Source organism: Rhyacophila brunnea, unplaced genomic scaffold, assembly GCF_057557595.1.
Source record: "Rhyacophila brunnea isolate RB1 unplaced genomic scaffold, BYU_Rbru_1.0 scaffold_11, whole genome shotgun sequence".
In the NCBI taxonomy this organism is placed as follows: domain Eukaryota; kingdom Metazoa; phylum Arthropoda; class Insecta; order Trichoptera; family Rhyacophilidae; genus Rhyacophila; species Rhyacophila brunnea.
In genome coordinates, this window is record NW_028232763.1 from 17496614 (window position 1) to 17516350 (window position 19737).

The following is a 19737-nucleotide window of genomic DNA, read 5'->3' on the forward strand; positions in this document are numbered from 1 at the left end:
GGATAAATTTCCCGAGCCCAGCAGCCTGTTTTCATTGAGTGTGTTGTGAAACACAAAATATTATTCGTAAAATTGGAAAAAAAATCCTTATATTTCTCACCGAGTTATCTACATGCTTAGAAATATACATCAAGGACATTGTGAAAATATGCAAATTAAACACTAAAAAATACAAAAAACGTAGATACCTACGTATTATTTTACTGATCTTTTTTTTAAAACAGAAAGATTTTGTCGTAAGAATAACTAAAATAACAAAAAAGAATAAATAATTTGAAAAATTATTGATGATGAACGACAAATTTTAAAACGACAAAGATTACAATACTACCTACTCTCCTAGGCTAATAATTTATATATAGTCCATCTTTTTCGTACAAGGTGGTTGTTAGTAGCGATTCCAATCCCGGGATCCCGAATCCCGGGATCCCGGGATCCCGAACTATTTTCGATACCTATGAATCCCGGGATTGATAAACATAATCCCGGGATTTCGGGATTGATTTTTTTTATTAATTTTTATGGAAAATAAAATAAAAGCGAAAATATAACAGAAAAAATACTTTCAATAAAAAATAACTATAGTAGAAATAAACTTAGTTTGAATGAAGTTTGATTTATACCCCATGTGTAGGTTGCCGATTCATTTTATTTTTTCACATAAATTATTAAAAATTGAAAGATTGGAAAAAAAACAATGCTTCGCACTATTAACAAAGTTATTCCACCATGATATCCATACGTTTTACGGCAGTTTCAGATTTGGCTGACTAATTAGATTTATGAAGCGGAAAGGCCATAAGTACGCCATGATTATTTGCTATACTATTTTAAATCTCGCTAATCCATTCATTAAGTTTTTACTATCAGAAACAGCAATCTCCTATTACATTCACATTATTATTTATATTACAATATTATTTACTCCGTTAAACTTGTGTATTTCCAAGATTGAACGTATACATTATTAACAATAAATGTCTTAAATAGTATACATTATAGATTTATTTTTGACCGATTTGATCAATGTTATTTGTAAATATAAAAATTTTATATAAACAATGGAAAAAAATGCCAATCCCGGGACCAGTCCCGGGATCCCGGGATTGTCAAATTGTAATCCCGAAATCCCGGGATCAGAATTTTGGCTCGGGATTGGATTCCCTAGTTGTTAGTAATTTTGAACGATAACAAACACCCAGGCTTTGAGAAAATCACATAAAATATTGTGTCCTCATCGGGAATCGAATCCAGAACTGTCGGGTGGAAGGCCAGCGCCTTACGCACTGCACCACGAGAGCCGCCGCTAATAATATATTATATTAATTGATCATGAAATTCCAATTGTCAGGATTAAATATAGATCACCATAATGACATACTTATAAATATCTTTCCTACAGAGTCTACATACAAATTGATTTGGCTCTTCTGATAGGTACCCCAAATTCTTAATTTATATATATTTACATGTCAAAATCAATTTAAAATGACTTAACTGACGACACATAAGTATTTAATTACAGAATAATTTCTCTATTAGAATAGTTAAAATATTTCTTATTATTTAATCTATTTAATTTAATAATGGTTTTTTTCTTCAAATTTCTGAGTCAATCTACTTTTTTCTTTAAATTTCGGATGGTATTAAAAATATATAGGATAATAATAGTTCTAATAACTTTAATCGTATCCCTGTCGAACTCGGCGACCACGACAAATACGACACACGACACAACTGCTATGGAAATTTGGTGCCGGATGCGATCGGATTTGTAACAACACTGCTGCATCTCTCAGATCAGTATTAGTGTAGTATATCGTGGTCGCCGAGTTCGAAAGGCTATATGTGTAGCTAGATTTCAAAATCAGCCAAGTCCATAATAGATGAATAGGAGAAAAACAGCTTTTTGTTTTCTAAAGTACACAGTCACAAGGGTGAAAGTTTATATTATTTTGAGTATAGAATGTTTAAAATTAATAAGTTCCATATTTTGATAATGCAGAAATGTTAGAAAGCAGTAGTTCTTCAGCAATTCACAAAAAAGTCAAAAATACCTAAAGGTGGACTTGGCTGATTTTGAAATCTAGCGACACATATCTGCTAATCTGAAATTTAAAGGCTGGGACTGAACCTCATATAAAAGTAGACAACCCTGGTCACAGACACTAAATTCAATGCAATGAATTATTCGCCTGCGACGAATTGCGATTGCATTGACATATCGGTGGTAAGCAGTTAGCCAAAGTGGACAAATATGGATTCGCTAAATTAATCGCTTGCACAGGTAAAGGTAGATTTTAATACTTCGCTGTGTCCGCTCAATCGGACTGCGGGGGGCATGCCGATCGACGGAATAACCTATTCAATTTGCGCAATCATCGCAAACAAGTCGTATACGAATAAAGTTCATTTGTCATTACAAGAGGATTTCAATTATTGTTACATAAATTATGCTGTATAATACACCTAGGAATTTTGCAATTTAATATTAGGCTGCGATTTACAATTCGTAGCTGTTTCTTTTTTTGCATTGTACAAAAAACTATCTCTGTTTTTATTTACGTCGCAGGACAGTGATTCCCAACCTTTTTTAAAAGTAGGTACCCTTGAAATATTAAAATTGTCAGAGAACCACACACGATAACTTAAAATTTTTTTTGTGATAAGTCAAATCAATTTTAACATACATTCATTTCCATCATATATTGATTGTATTAATTTTCATCCAAGCCAGTATTTTCCTGCTTTTGTGATCTGGGGTGAATGAGTGATTTGATATTTTTATGCCATTAAACCAATCTAATCAGTTTTCAATAATAATTAATAATCATACCTATTTAACTATCACTTTAACCTTATGAACTGTCAGTTCTTGGAAAAGATGAATATTTTTATAATATACAATCACACTTTTTATTAACGAAGGAATTTATCTTAATCGCAAAATTAAATATGTCTTCAAATTACCTACTGTGAAATTAATTCTACATTGTAGCTAGTAATTTCAACTAATAGATTAGAATTTTTCTTAACAGGGTTTTTACTGAACTTTTATTTTAAATTCTTAAATTCTGTGTATCACTCTTAGAATAAAGAATAACACTGAGTTTTTAAATTTATAAAAATAACAGTTATTATGTTGTTTTATTAGTTTTTTTATCGCACCAGAACTATTTACGGTACGTACATCAGCGTTTTTAGGCGTCCCGATTTGTGCGGAATGTCCCGTTTTTTAAGTAAAAATAGATTGTCCCGCGCGGTACAGAAATTCACGATTATTCAATAAATACTAATAAGACATTTTTAAGTAAAGACAATAATATATTCAAAGTAATTCCCGGAAAAAGAGACTAAACGTATTTTCAAGCCAATTTTATTTAATTTTAGCCTACCAACATCAAATTGCTATACCGAACGGGTATTTTCTCAAACGAATTTAAAATGTTCAGATGCAAGAAACAGAATGATATTCTATTGAATTAATAAAATCGGAATTACTTGTTCAATTCAACATTATATCAGTTATGTCCTGAATAAGCAACAGAAAGAAACTCTTCAGGAAGTAAAATCTTCAGCCTAGTTCTAGTAGGTACAAATAGGCGATTGTCGGGGAAAAGATTGTTTAATATTTCGATAGTTAAAAAGTTTTTTAGTTTGTTTTGTGTCATTTATGATTGATATTATAGAAATAAACATTAGAAATATTGAACTATGTGTTTTTTAGCTTGTACCACTTTTTGCTCCGAATTTGGTAACGCAACGCAACGCTGGTGCACATCCAAAAAAAATCTCACTAATCCAAAATCTAATGAATATTCTCGGGGGGTGAAATGTTATGACTGTGATGACACTCATATTACGATAACGAATGGTAATGAACGACAAAGTGACACATTGGGTCTCTTCGGCGAAGACGTTCGCCGCGACTCGCACGTTGGCCGTCAGTCGCGCTCCTCGTCCAAACTATGGTCGCATCACCATAAACATCCGAAATTAAACAATGGTCATAATAGCCTGCGACGTCTTTTAGTTGGGGCCGTGACACGCTCATCGCAAGCCGCGTCTTTGCATTGTTTCGCCCGGGAAGGAAGTCGAGTCCGCCGCGCCACGGTCGTGCAGTGCAACTTAACAATAACAACTCAACTCATACCTGCGTTATCAATTGTTTTATTATTATTTCAACGCGCTATTTAACACAGTCGCAAGTTGTGTAAATATTAAATAGGTATTATTATTGAGTGTATGTATGTATCTTATTTCACATTTTTATTAAGTCCTGAAAGAGTACGGTACAACAGCCGCACAGCAGTGGCGTAGTTCAAAATATTGGGCCCCTATACAGACATCATAATATAATATGGCCCCCACTGAGAGTTTTTAAACGTGAGATGTAATATTTTTTTCACTACGTTGGTAGTTATATATACAAACATTTTGATTAACCGACGAATTTTTCTTCATCTACAAACGAATTCTTCAATCGATCAACAAAATAATATATGCATTATATTTTATAACTTGTAGTATGATCCCTTGTGAGCGATACTTATATAATATAATGTAATAGTAATTAAATTATTTTAAAATAAATATGACTGAAATTTGGGGCCTCTTCTCCAGGTGGACCTAATGCTATGCAAACTCCTGAGATATCAATGATACCAGGCCCCACAGCTCATTCCAGGATAATTCTCTTGCCATTGTCGTCTTATCCATAACTTTTTATCTGATTCGTATTCCTATAATATGTCCGATTTATTTATTATATTATGATGCACACATTAGTTCAAAATTGTTTTTCATTTTTGTAAAATTGCCAGTCGTTTAAAGTACGTACTCAATTAAAAATATAGTCTTGAATGGAATACTAAACCCACTTATGGTGTATGTAGGTATCTCTTATATTTTTTTCTATATACTTATATAAAATCTTTGTTGCGTTATGAAAGCATTAGATAACTAACATAGGTACCGCTATTATGAATGTATTCCTGTATGCATAGTCAGCGTCAACTTATGTTAAATTGAAATACCTTCATCATCACTATTATGGCCATTTTTTAAATTTTGATTTCTTGTTTATTTTTTAATGTCAAGAATGGCAAACTTAACGCAAACGGCAAAATAAAAATGGAATTAATCGCTAATATAAGCCATAAATATTTCAATAATTACTTTATCAATGGTTAACTGAGTCAATTAACGCACTGCGGATATAGTAGGTATACCTAGCAAGATTTATGGCATTTCCATACTTGATCATTTCTTTAAATTTATTAAATATACTTATATACGCATAATATTATATGCATCTTTTTGCACGCACCATGCGTATTTTTTCTCTTTGGGCTCTTACATATTATCAACCTACTGTTGGCATATACGAGAACGAGATATGGAAGTGGAGATGTATAAAGATTACATACTAATATCAAAATAATATCTACTTATATTATTATTTTAAACCTATTTTCTGTGTAGCCTAGTGTTTATATTTTGGGATATAACTTTTTGATGCGACTTTTGCTTTACTATACTAAGTTTTAATGAAACGAAACTACTTATCCAATTATTCATATCGCGCATATTATATTTTTATCCATTTAAGCGACCATGTTATTGCACATCGATTAGGTAGAACGTATGTATGTGTAGTTACCGTTAATTATCAACATTTTGTCTTTGTTGAAATGTATGCCAACTAGCAGAGGCGCCGATTTCACCGATTGATAATAACAATTTCTAATTTGACAGTATGTAATTATTTCTGATTATATGCCACCGCTCGACAGCATCACAATTTTGAATTTGATGCACGTAATTATATGATTAGATGCCCAAGGTGATTCCAGCGTTAATGTACCTACTTAATGCATTTAGATTTTTCCATTAATGTGATTAACCTTGTTGTATCATCTAAGTGTATTATAATTGTGCATTCTTATTATCAGGTATCGACATAATTTACTGACGTTTGCGATTGAGAAGATTGCGTACTTAGATTCAACCAGACCCGCCCCAAGGGACTCTGCTGCCCCCGTATGAAATCACAAACACCCTCATCAATTAAAAATAAATATTTTTTTCAGTGCATAAGTCATAAGTAAATTACTATTTTCAGTGCAAACAATATGAATGCAATCAAAAATATCCCCATACATTTTTGACTACTATAGAGAAGTACGTTCCCACGGTGACCGCGCGGCTTAAGCGTTGGACTATCATGCCGTGGGTCTCAGGTTTGAATCCTGGGTCTGGCAAGTACACATATTGTTTTTCAATTTGTGTATGACTCAGGGTATGGACCTAATAGGTTGAGCAAGTGGCTGACATCCATTTCTCGTAAAAAAAAAACAAAATCTGTTAATACAAACCTCTACTCTGTGGAGGCCCATATGATCCTATTAGGATCGGACATGGTCGGAATAGAGAAGTACTGTAGATGAGTAGATATGCCTGTGGGTCTATTCTATACAAAACGCGGCTACACTGCCAAGAGAGGGGCTATTAAAACATAGCACTTTTTGACAGTGTAGAAATGGTTAACATATTGTAAAAATTAACCGTCTCAATACAATAAACATGATAAACTATCGTCGATAGACGCAGATAGCCGTCATATGTATAGAATAGGCCCACTGATATATATATATATATATTTTTTTAATTTAAATTATTTAATGTATAAGAAATACATCGCTGTCAGCGACGTGAAATATGAGATTTGCATGTTATGCATTTCTTTCTATCGCCGTGTTATGTTGTAGTTAATGACAGAAAGTGATCGGATGGGATATTTTTTTTGTAAATTTGAATACTAAATAAATGAAAAAAAAGTCTTATTTGCCGCCCTCTAAATTTTCCCGCCTTCATGCATTGTCCTGACATCAACTAGAACTTGCTATAGAATATCTTGTAATTTTTAATAATAATAAATATAAGTAATAATTACTTTAGTGTAACAAGATGCAATGCAATCTCTTCTCCTATTTATAAAAACAATATTTGCATATAAAAAGTGTTCCATTTGAATGAGGTACCTACCTACATTTCTACCGTATTATGAAAAGGGTCGATTTCTGTGATATCGGGTCGGTAGTGTTTTGCATAACTTATAAAACCCTGTTAATAGAATCACGACAAACTCCGTCTGGTCTACAGCTATTAATTTTAAATAATATGTATGTATTCTGAAATTTTAATTATTTAGGCACCAATGCCTGCAATGGCCGAGTGGTAATATTATGTCCACTTTTGAAGACGTGGATCACGGTTAAATAGAAAATATTTAGTTTTTAAATTTTACCTAAAGTATGGGTAATTTACCTAATTTGATTCGATACAGGTAAAGAATACAGTGTCTTGTTATGCTTATAAAGCCATGAGGCTTTATATGTAAGTCGCATTGCAATGGTTTTCCACCAGCATAATTATGTCATATCGTGTGAGTTTATATGTTTTAAATAAATTTTCAATATAGGAATTTCAATTGACTCACTTCACTCGTGATATATATATTATGCTTTAGAAGGGGGTAGACGGCCGAAAAGTTTGAGAAAGTCTTATTCAACATAATACTTATACGACACATTAAATGAAAATTTAATACGAACTAATGCATTTTCTAAAGTATAATTTATATCCTTTTGCAAACAGGTAGGTACCTACTTTCTTTATCAATAGAAAAGGTAATTCCTAGAATAGAAACGGTCTATAAAATTGTATCGATTTTGCTTACGCAACCAAAGAAAATACTGAACCCGCATTTTTCCCGTTCAAGTACTAATGTACTTACTGCACGTGTATGCATTTTTTATCACTTACGGCGAAGGCACATTAAATTTGATTGTAAAATCAAAACCTGCAAATTACGTTTTAAATTCCTGCTGTATTTTCTGTTTTGATAATACATGATTCACACGATTTTATGCATGCTCGACCGATTCAATTGAAAAAAATATGTCGTGATTTTTATTGAAATATGACCAATGGCGTATTTTGTTTACTATTCTCAATTTTCAAAAATACACACATCGTGTACAGTTTTTTTAACACATATTTCATTTTTGTTTATGTGTGGTATTTTCTTTCTTTCTACCCTTTATTCCCACCCCCAAACAAGAATTGGGTGAATGGTTTATTACAAATCCTTACGAAAGATCTACTTGATCACATTATATAATATTATAAAAACGCTCGTTTTCTTCTTACATCAGAAATGGGCAAAAAATAAACATAAAGCTTTTTTTTAATTAATATAACACTTTATTACCTTATATATAGTTTTATTTTGAGATCAACTGACATTGAATAGATGTGTACCTACTATAAATTTCGGACTTGAAGTTACGTTGCACCAGCCAGAGAGCCATGATGCGAGATTTCAATGTAAGGGAATGTATGAAAAACCAAAAGTTGTTATATTATGGTAGGTATAATATTTTTCATTTAAACACTAACAATCTAATTTACACAGTTACACAATAATTACTAAGAATACACAAGGAGGCTCGGCATTTTGCTTTTCATGAACGGGTTATTACTTCCCGGGGAAATTATAACCCAATAATTATAGAAGAACCTCCTTGAAACTTAAGCGGACCGCCACTACCTAGATTTTTTTTAAATCAAAACAGGCGAGGCGCCATTTATGCCAATTCAATTTAACGAGAAAATAAATTATTATTATTCAAATGGGCCTTGTTCTGTCACAATACATGCCTCACCGAAGTATATTGGTCACACTACCCTAGGTATCAACTGAAATTATTTATTGTGTGAATATTTTTGAATAATTTTAATAATCTTCATAATTCTAAAATGATTAATGATTCTTTGAATATATTTTGAATAACCTAAAAATAATATTTAAATCTTATTATATTATTATCTTAGTTCTTATTAAATGCTTCATTAATCATCACTCGCCCGCTTTAAATAATCTGTGAAAATAATAACTTTGTTTTCATTCGCAAGATAGGTGGATACGATTCCTGTGTTATCATTTTGCCGTTTTTAAATGCATAAAAAACAATTAAAATTAATTATGAAAATACACATTTTCACTGCGAACTTTATGAAAAAGAATATATTATAAATTATAATAATTGTGATAGTTCTTATAAAAAAAAGTAGGAATCGCTTCCCAGACAGAACATTGAAATTTTATACAGTAGCCATTGGTTATTTTCCCATTACAATAAAATAACCATTTATGTAATTGTAAACCAACGCCTGCGTAACTTTTACTCGGGTGGCCGCGTCGCAATAAATTTTGAGAGCCCCTGAATTACCTTATTTATACTATACCTGTGAGTTCGCGTCGCTAGTCGTGGATTAAACTCGAGTCCATAAAAAAGTGCGGTCCGTGCGTGCCGTATGGGACGTGGAAAGATTGTCAATTAGGTATGACATGTCACATGTGACACGAAATGACGCGATTAATATCGTCTGCGAGACGAATCCATGCAGATTGATCGCAGAATCGTCTTTTCACGACATATTTCAGTAACTCAGGCCCATCGGTTAACTTTGACCATCAATGTGTCCTTCATAGTTATAGTAGTAGGTAATGCATATTATTATAATTTGTTTAGTATCATAAAATATACCAGGTATTTTAATATATTTCTGGAAGTATTTGGTGTATGTGCCTATAGTATGTATAATATACATCAATAAAAAAGACCATCAGCTGTCCGTGGGTACTGGGTTGGTACTTATATGCATATTAATATTTAAAATTATATAACATACAATAAAATAAACACAAAATTTAATATTAAAAAGGTAACGAACTTAATTTACGAGGGCTGATTTTTAGTCATTGACCAGTTGAGTTTGTGTATTTATTTTGATCCTTGCTCTGCGCATCTATTCTAAACACAAGGCTGCTAACGGGGACTATCGAGGGTAGTTTATCATATTTATTTATTGACGCATTATAATTGTTGGAATAAGTTAGCCGTCTAAACTGTCAAAACTCTCTAACTCGCTCTCAAAGTTAACACAGCCATGAAAAGTACTGTTAAAACATAGCAATTGTAACAATTATAATACCTCAATAAATAAATATTATAAACAACCCTCGATAGTCGCCGATAGCGGCCGATAGCAGTCTTGTGTATAGAATAGATGTGCTGGTTCAATTTGGGATGGGTAATCAGAGGACAACAACATCGATTTGGCATACCATCTATATTATTAAATTTTCAAAATAATCTAGATGAAAAGTCCATCAAAGGACGTATATATTATGTAGAGTATATGCTAATAATACAATCGGAGTGTTTATCTGTTTGCTCGGTTGTCACCAAATAACTCAAAAACTAGTACTTATGATAAGTAATGAAACTTGCAAATTGTATAGATTAGGTACATCGTTACTGAACTGAGAGGCAACCAAATCAATTATTACTATATTATTGGAATCGGATATTTCGATCGCCATCTTTGGCATTTTTTAACTTTCAATTTCAAAATATCAAGTTTCACATTGAAGAAGAGTTTATTGCCTTTAAACTATATCTAATATGTCAAAATTATAATTTGAGTCGCTATCGTATTCCATCTGTCAAATCTGCACAGAAAGCCAGCGCGCATTGCAGGCTTAAATTTTTTGATAATGTAAAATTATACTTTACAAGGTAACTACTATTCTTCTTTTTCCTAGTTCTGAACAATTTTCATGCAGGTAAAGTTTTCAGGTAATGAGGCCTTCAAATAAATTATCTGTCATGCAACAGTTTTCCTACTTCTTTACGATTCATTAATTGCTCAAAAATCTTGTTATGTTTGGATAATTTGACTGGCTTCGTGTCGGTTGGAGTCGTAAATTACACGTGGTTATTTCGTTATTGCTATTATTACAACGTTTTTATTAAGTCGTATTCTTATTTGTCCGGTGGTTGTTTGTCCGGTACAAATCTTGAAATTTAACTAACTCCCGACTAGCTTTTAGCTAGAAACTTTTAGAATATATCAGAACACGATGACAATGCATTTTTTTAATACTTTTAGCCATCTTTAAGTAGAATTGGCTTCATTTTTAGTTAATTCTGTTTTGTATGAAAAGTTATTTCGATACCATTATTGTTTGCTAGAGGGTCCTAGCAACTAAATTATTAAATATATACGTGCGTTACTATGGAAGTCAATAAGGAATGACATTTCATTATTCAGTATTTCTATCAAGTACAATTTTTTTGATCGTTTAAGCTAGTCAAGTCAAGTTTATTACATGATTCAACAGAAAATTTAAAAACGTTGTATATAAAAAGTTCTTTTTATCTTGTAATTATTTTTATCTTATTCTACTAAAACGAAATCGTAATATTTTAACAAATCTATAGATCTTTGCAGCGAGTTTAACTCACTCATGTTTCTTGTGTAGCTGTATTTTCTGATACTCCAAAGTACGTGCATATATGAATTCGTAATGATACCTAGTTATAGGAGACCGGAGTTGGAAATTACATTGAAAATCTCTATGCATCATGAATTTTGTCGCTTGTCTGCATACGCGAAGAGTGAATTTGTCAGTTTATTGATCTGAAGGAGGTATACCAAATTATTAGGCATATATTGAACATTGAACCATGAAGATTTTTATAACGTATTTAGTCTGTATAGGCTACGTTTCATTTTTCTAAAATATGTATTCTTATTCTTTCTATATAAGTAGTTACATATTATTATGTACCTATATTGAATAGTAACTGTTAATAATATATGTACAGTACTGTACTTTTACATGGGTATATAAGCATATTCAGTATTTTCATGATATAATTTATTCGGCAACGTTACTTAAATATGAATTTATTTATTTTTTATTCAACAAACGTTTCTACAAAAAATGCTTGAAAATAAATCCAAAATAGGTTTGAAAAAAATATATGTACATACTAGTAATTATATTACTATTTTTCTTTTCCATTTCTCCGAATTTCAAACGGATAAGTAGTTCTGATTAATTAACCTATAGTTTAAAGTACTATAAGCGCACTCACACGGTCAATAAAAGATATTATGAGCTCAAATCCACTAGTTCCAACCTTTTTTCCACACTTTTTCTGATAGGTAGTTAGATCCTGATATTTTTTAAATTTGCCATAGTTTTTTACGATAACAACTTAAAATTTCAAGGTATTAAGTTATCAATACCATTCCACGAAGAAAGATTAAATCTTTATAATTCAGTAATAAAATCAAACCAAAAATATCATAAAATCGAATGAATCTGGGATTGATCATTAATTCAATTATATATATAGGATTATATCGATTAATTCCTTCTTTAACTATACAGTTTCAATATCAATAATCACATTTTCTTTAAAAAATCAATATTTTTTAATTAAGCTTTGCTTAGTTTCTCAGAACAAGGTTTCTTGAGCGGTTTCCCTATGTAACGATGGTATCGATATACGTTGTGATAAAATGATAAAACATTAAGACGTGTTTAGAATAATAAAATGAAAATATTTTTTTATACATACTTACTTATATATGAATTTAATAAAAAAAAATGGACAGTTATGAATTAGGATATATAATATGTGCTTATTGAATCGATATTTACGATTACGATCTCAGAATAAATTCAATCACCACTAATGTAGGGAGATGTTAAATGTAAAACAATGATAAACACATTAATAGCACGAGACGGGGAAGTTTTCTTTACGCATTTCATTAGTGCTGACTAAGTGTGATAGGTACATACAAATTAATTAAAAGTACATTAATCGGTATATGCCTATATAATAATAGAATGTAAATACCAAAGTATATTGTAATTGATATACCTAATGAAATTGTGACGACAATGTGAACTCGCCCTAATAATAGATAGTTAATTGATATTATTACACAACACGTTTACTAATAGTTGCAAAACAATTACTTACAAAACTGGTGCCATTTAATTTTCTTTTAAAATATTTTTTTGTTAGTTAGATTGGTTTTCAATGAATCTCGTTGACTCAATATTTTTACTTTCTATATTTTCGTATCTTATCATCTTTTAAATTCACTACAAATTCACCATAGTAACAATAAAATTGTATATAAATATCATTCGTCAAAGAGTTTTTTTTTCATTATTTTATACCTATATTATACTTCTGCGAATACCTAAACAATATAATATCACATCATTTGTATTTAATTGAATAAAGAAGCCCGCATTAAAAATCGAATTAGGAACGTAACATTAACAGTACTTAACAATTATTACCGAAAATCATGTTTTATGTCATTGAATTGATATTAAAATATAATAAATACTATTTCAAACGGTAGCTTGATTCAAAATGTTCGAAACATTTTATAAGGCCGACTAAAAGCGCTTATGTTGCTTAGCATATCCGCATTTAAATTTTAAGGGAGTGAATACATTACCAGACCTCATTTTATTCTGTGAGGATGTTCAGAAAAAAATAATATAGGTAGGCAAGATACGGTCCTAAATAGACTACACACTACACTACTACAGTATGAACCCACAGTACTATTTATGAACACGTGATTTAGCGTCATTTTGTTTCGGCTGAATATTTTTCTAAAAATAGTTAATAAATATTTATTCAAAAATAATTATTTTATAATGAATGTGTATATTGGTTAATATAATGAAGACATCTTTGATGATAAGACATACGTGTACGCCACTGTTTTCCAACCTTATTTGTGCCATGCTCTACTATAACGCTTCAAAGATCTTCATCTCCTTTCAAAATTTCATACTTAACTAACAAATTCTGAAAAAAATTAATTGCTTCAAATAAAAAATGCACATAGGCAATACTATTTTTAATTTAACATTCGTAAGTAAGTACCTATGTAGCTATGTTATATTAGATGTACAACTCGGAAGAAAATGAGTGCGATCTTTGTGCTTGATGTGAGCTGCAAAAAGTTTTTATGTGAGGTATTAATTTGATCAATTTTAATCTTAAATCTCCACAGTTTGTGATATCAAAACGATTGCTTTTTTTCAGTAACAAATCATTTACAGCGCTAAAGCGCCGCATTCAACTAAATATTATTATGATGGGAATGGCAACAGGACTTTCTCGGAAAGTCATGGTTGCAATATCAAAAAAATATTTTCGAAAATGCGTTTTTTAACAACAACAAAAATGTACAAAATATTAATGATTTGCACATTGCCCCCCATAACATTCAAATTGCCCCCGGGTGGGGCGTACGCCCCACGTTGGGAATCACCGGTGTACTCCATGTGTACACTATTTTATGCTGTAACAGTGTAGAGTGTAGACTCAACTTACTAATATTTAAATAAACTGTTTTTTTATATTTTATTAAGAATGAATTCTTTAATAAACAAACATAATTTGGAATGATGTCATAAACATTTTACCTACAATAATCGCTTTCTGGGCGCTGTGTTTTACACAAATAAGCTGTTGATATAATTATTAATCCAAAAAATCCTAACAATATCATAAATTTGTTTTTATTGCATTACGTTTATAAAGGTGACCATATTTTGAAATTTTAAATCATGGTATTAATTATTTTACATCACTCGTGGGGCAACATCCTGTGGTGGGCCATGACCTTGTCAAGTCGGCGTCTCCAGCCGGTCTATCCTCCACAATCCGAGATTCCGATCGTTCGCGTATCCTGGACTATCCCACACAACCACCGCAATTTGGATCTACCAACACTCTTCGCTCCAGACAGCTTCGCATAAAAAATAATCCCGGCCTAGTAGATCCAAGTCCGTTCATGGAACATGACCAGATCATGTCAGTCAAAAAGTGTTGGTGATTTTTGATCGTGTTAATTTGCAAACAATATAAATAAACGAAGTTATATTTTTTTCGTCTTCTTTTTATTGTGAAAAACCTGGAAAATAATTATAAACCTACCTATACAATGCATAAATCATCGAAGATAGTAATAGGACTAATAGGCAATATCGCTGCTGAGACGTAGTTATTTGAAACGCTGCTATAATGTACGTATATAAAGAGTGATAAACGCCATTATTTTGAGCTTGAAAGTTACAATTGATCCACGTCCGTATTATAATATGCTTCTATAGTCGATCTATATTCTACATCGATCACCCTGTGATTTGGTTCCTGTGTATTGTAATGTAATGCAAAGATATCACTGCGATGCGATAGTCAACCTTGGAGCCACTGGCCTTTGAACTGAATTATTTGCATTCATTATCATTATTTACTATTTGGTTAAACAGAATACGGCCCAGTAGCTCCTGGAGGCGTTAACTGATAAATTTGTATGCCACGACACTCATTTACACAACATGCAGATGTAGAAAAAACAAAATGATATTTTTATTATTACCCTATTGTACACAGGATATTTCTTTGTAAGAGCTTTTTCATTATCATAAATTTATAACGATAAGGCATAAATAAAATATTACAACGAAACTATTTTTATATAAAATATAAATTAAGTAATATATCAGTTTTACTTAAGCATTATAAAAATTCATCTCCATACTAATAAATATAAATTTAATAAACAAAACAGGTAACACACTATATTAATCTATAAATGGGTTGTTACTAATTACCCTTCAGTTACAATATATTTTGTTTACATAATTTGTGCCTAGAGATTTTTATATATTTTATGTATTTGGTACATAGATTGAATAGAGAATTACATTATGAATTAATATATATGTTACGCCAAATGTGACGAAATTGACTATTACATGAAATGGGGAAAATTTTGCCTAATTCATGTAATAGTCAAGCCCGTTGCCTTATTCATGCCGAGTGCGTGCGTGCGCAGCGGGCATGCATTTTTCATGATTTAGGCAAAATTTTGCCCATTTCATGTAATAGTCAATTTTGCACATTCGGCGTAACATAGATACACAATAATTACAATAAAAGAGTAAAACATAATATGCATTGAAGCCTTTCTAGAGCTTTTCGCCCCGATTGCGATGGATGTGAACCTAAGTCCAATTCTGTTTTAAAAATCTTGATTTTATATATTATTAGGTATGTGCCTAAGGTATTTCAAAAGTATCTCCTAATACAATTTAAAATCAATTCAAAATTATATTTTAATACTAATAATTTTACTTTATTTAGTAGGTAATAATAAGTTAGCTAAAACATGCATATTTAAAATAATATAGGTATGTCTAGTAAAAAGAATGTATGTTGCTTTTCAATATGTATTTGATACAGTTCAAGGATAGATCCAAGAATTAAGATTGAATATGGTAATTTATCTACTTCCATATATTTTAGTGTCTACTGTACCTATACATTTATTTAGAGTGAATTTATTTATTTAGAAAATCATATTGATTGTAACGAGTCTGAGGATATGGTTTCTTATTAAGAGTTCGTACTTCAGTGAAACGGCAATAATTTTCAACAGTAGGTGCGACGAAATTTCGCACTAGTCGCCGATCGGAGACCGACAGTCGAGGTGTTCGCACGTCGATTTATTTTGTCATGGCGTCGGATGAAAATATTCTTAAATCGTGTAAAGATGACTAAAAAACTTTACATATGTACTTAAAAAAGAAAACATGTCAATGAATATACTATTAGTAATATAACATTAAATGGACGCATGTTGGAATTTTATGACAAATTCTATTTCGTTCGGCACGCGTCATTTGCACAATTCGCGCATCGCCTAGCCACGATCTTTTTAGACCACGCCTCAACTGAAGTATAGCCTTAAGAGCAGTACCTGAGTGTTCCAGCCAGTTGTCTTAACGGTGGACATCGCTCTGATGATAGCAAATGTTCATGGAGTTATTAATTAAATTACATCCTTAATACGAACCCGTATATTATTTGATATCTTTCATATATTATACACAGTTATTTCAAATAGTTATTGTAATTACTATTTTATTTTATAATGTGTACCAATCAATCTCTTTTTCATAATATCTCGCATGCAATGCTACAGCATCATTGACTTGAACTGTTTCAAATTATTTATGATCTGTAAATAAATAAATTATGTTAGACAATAACGCACACCTATCGTAAATAATGTTACGAGCAGTTTGAGTTTAGTTTCGCGTTTTATTGCTTCGCGAATATGATTGAATGCACCCAAGTTAGAATTTAAACCGGGATGGCTTTTAAATGTGTCCCATTCTTGCTCGAGTTATTAGGACTTGTTTCTTCATTAGATGGCTCATCGTAATATTTAGACAAATTATAATATAGTATGTGCTACTATTGTATGCATTTTAGTATAGGTAGGTACCTACCCATAATTCAAGTGGATGTATTCAAAAATAAAAAAAATCGCTAAAAATACACTGGATAGTGAATACCCCTATTTTTACCTGGAATACCATTTGGAAAACGCTTCTGTAGAGTGTCACACTGCCTTTAACCGTAGCGATAGGTAGGGGGACCCGCCAAATATCCTGGCCTGAGGGGCCGTTTCAGGATATGGGTGCCATGTACCTACCTAAAACCAGCATACATCTAACACAATATTTTATAATACTTCACGTAATACAAACAGCATTTACCACAGTATGATAAGTTAATAAAGCCGCGTATATTGTACTCGTAGAGAATTTATATATTTCACACGAACAACCGAATATTTGAAAATAGCATATCAATTCAAACATATTTTTTAATCGAAATAATAATTATTAGTTAGAATAAAATAAACAAAAGTGATAAACAATTAGTATGCAACAAACAATAATCACATAGTTATTTATAAATGTAGTTTTTACCTAAAAGTATTTAACATTTTATTATTAAATCGTGAAAAAACGAAACCATTACTAAAAATATGAGGTAGGTATGATATTTGGTACAGTATTATTTATATTGGTATTCAATTACTGTCAATCAGGAGTTATTGATAGTTAACACCATGGCCCCTACATCTTGAAGCGGGCCCCCTACCCATCGCTAGGGTTAAGGGCAGTAGGACGCTCCACAGAATAATTTTCTAAATGTTTTACATGTTTTACATGTCAAATTAAGGGTATTCGGTGTATTTTTAGCGATTTTTTTGTATTGTTGAATAAATCCACTTGATTAATGGAGTTGAGGTATAATAGCTCCCATAATAGCAAATTTGTGATGTATGTTTATCTCACTTGTCAGGTCAACCCCCATATACAAAAAGTTTTAAATTTATGACACGTTTATACTCGTAATATTAATATTAATACTTTCGACCGAAGGTACTTGATGGAATTTGAATTTAAATTCTAATGGATTCAAACTCTGTACTATTCCATTTAAGTCGTTTCTCGCGACCCGGGTTTCGCCTTTCGGCATCTTCAGGCGTCGTGTACACTCACCAAAGGCAAACACACACTGACAACGAACACTCTTAACTCTACCTGTTGTCAGTGTGTGTTTGCCTTTGACGCGACGACGCCTGAAGATGCCGAAAGGCGAAACCCGGGTCGCAAGAAACGACTTAAATGGAATAGTACAGAGCTTGAATCCATTAGAATTTAGACACGTATTATGTTCACTTACTTCGATAAACATCAGTGGTTATTTTAGATACCTATGAGATGATTGGAATCTCCGACAGGTTTGAAGGTCCCCTTGCGGAAAACAATACTTATAAAATAAATCGTCATTTGGTATTAAAATATAGCAATAAGTAATTAATCAAGTATTTTTGAATTCTTTGATTGATATTCTATATTAAAATTGTGAAAAATATGCATATTTTTGATGATCTCGATACTATCTGACAACCGCCACTGAAAACATTATCAAGTTACTAATTAAGTTAACATCTACAGAATACTTATATTACTCTATCAGTAATACTAATAAATTAATGTAATTATTTCTGAATAAAATTTAATACAGCTCTCGTGCTGTTTGCAAAATTGAATAAAATTTTCCAACTGATCAGATACTTTCGACAGTCGATATCTGTCGGTTACTTAGTTACGCGTGATCTATTTATCGCGCGGAAAGCTATGTGTATCCGAAATATTTCTTGGACAGGCGTCAAGAGGAGCTTTGACGTCGATCATTGATTCATACATCACGGTTCGCATCCGACGTATTAACTCATCCAATTGCATGTACACATAAAAGCTCTCGGGACAGTAATACTAGCATTATCAGTCCAAAATAATAATACGTATAACAATATTAACTTATATTAAATCACTCTATAGAGTAGGTAAATACTCTGAGAAGTAGAGAAACATTTTCTGCATTTCTTCTTTACACATCGTATTTATTATAGATAGGTATATACTCTATATTCTATAATATGTGCGAATAGCTAGTAGACGTTTCTTGATATTTTAATAATGCATACGACTGAGCTTACATCTGAGGCTACATTAGTGACAAATTATACAAAATATACAATCCATTCGAATGCGCGGCTGCATATAAAATTAAATGACAATTTAAGATAGATATATAGGAAGCTAAATAACTCAAATCAATCCATTCATATGGTCGTACCTACACTGCCCTTACAAAATAATTAGCCCAAAGAACAGATTGATAAAATATATATGCGACAGTCAGATGCTATAGAATAGATTAAGACTTTTAAGCCGGTTGTGATTTATGACGTAACAATCGTTAGACCACTACACGCAAGAAATATAAAACTCGTGTCGACATGTATTACCAATATTGAATGCGCGTTTTTTAAGTGAAAAACTTTAATGCATACTATTATGATAAGTACAGACATAAACATTGAAAATAACGATATATT

The 19737-nt window shown here is 31.6% G+C and overlaps 1 protein-coding gene across 19 annotated transcripts in view; it reads left to right on the forward strand.

Moving 5' to 3' along the window:
- Nucleotides 1–19737, forward strand: part of LOC147078430 (CUGBP Elav-like family member 1) — an 807474-nt gene that overhangs the window by 725342 nt on the left and 62395 nt on the right. For 4 of the 19 annotated variants that reach the window (XM_085959552.1, XM_085959597.1, XM_085959545.1 and 1 more), the window contains exon 1: nt 4032–4243. The exons of 11 other annotated variants lie outside the window; for them this stretch is intronic. The gene's annotated coding sequence lies outside the window, so the exon portion shown is untranslated. Of the gene's footprint in view, nt 1–4031; nt 4248–19737 lie in introns of those variants that run through there. 4 more of the 19 variants (XM_085959536.1, XM_085959560.1, XM_085959590.1 and 1 more) reach the window with 3 other exon arrangements.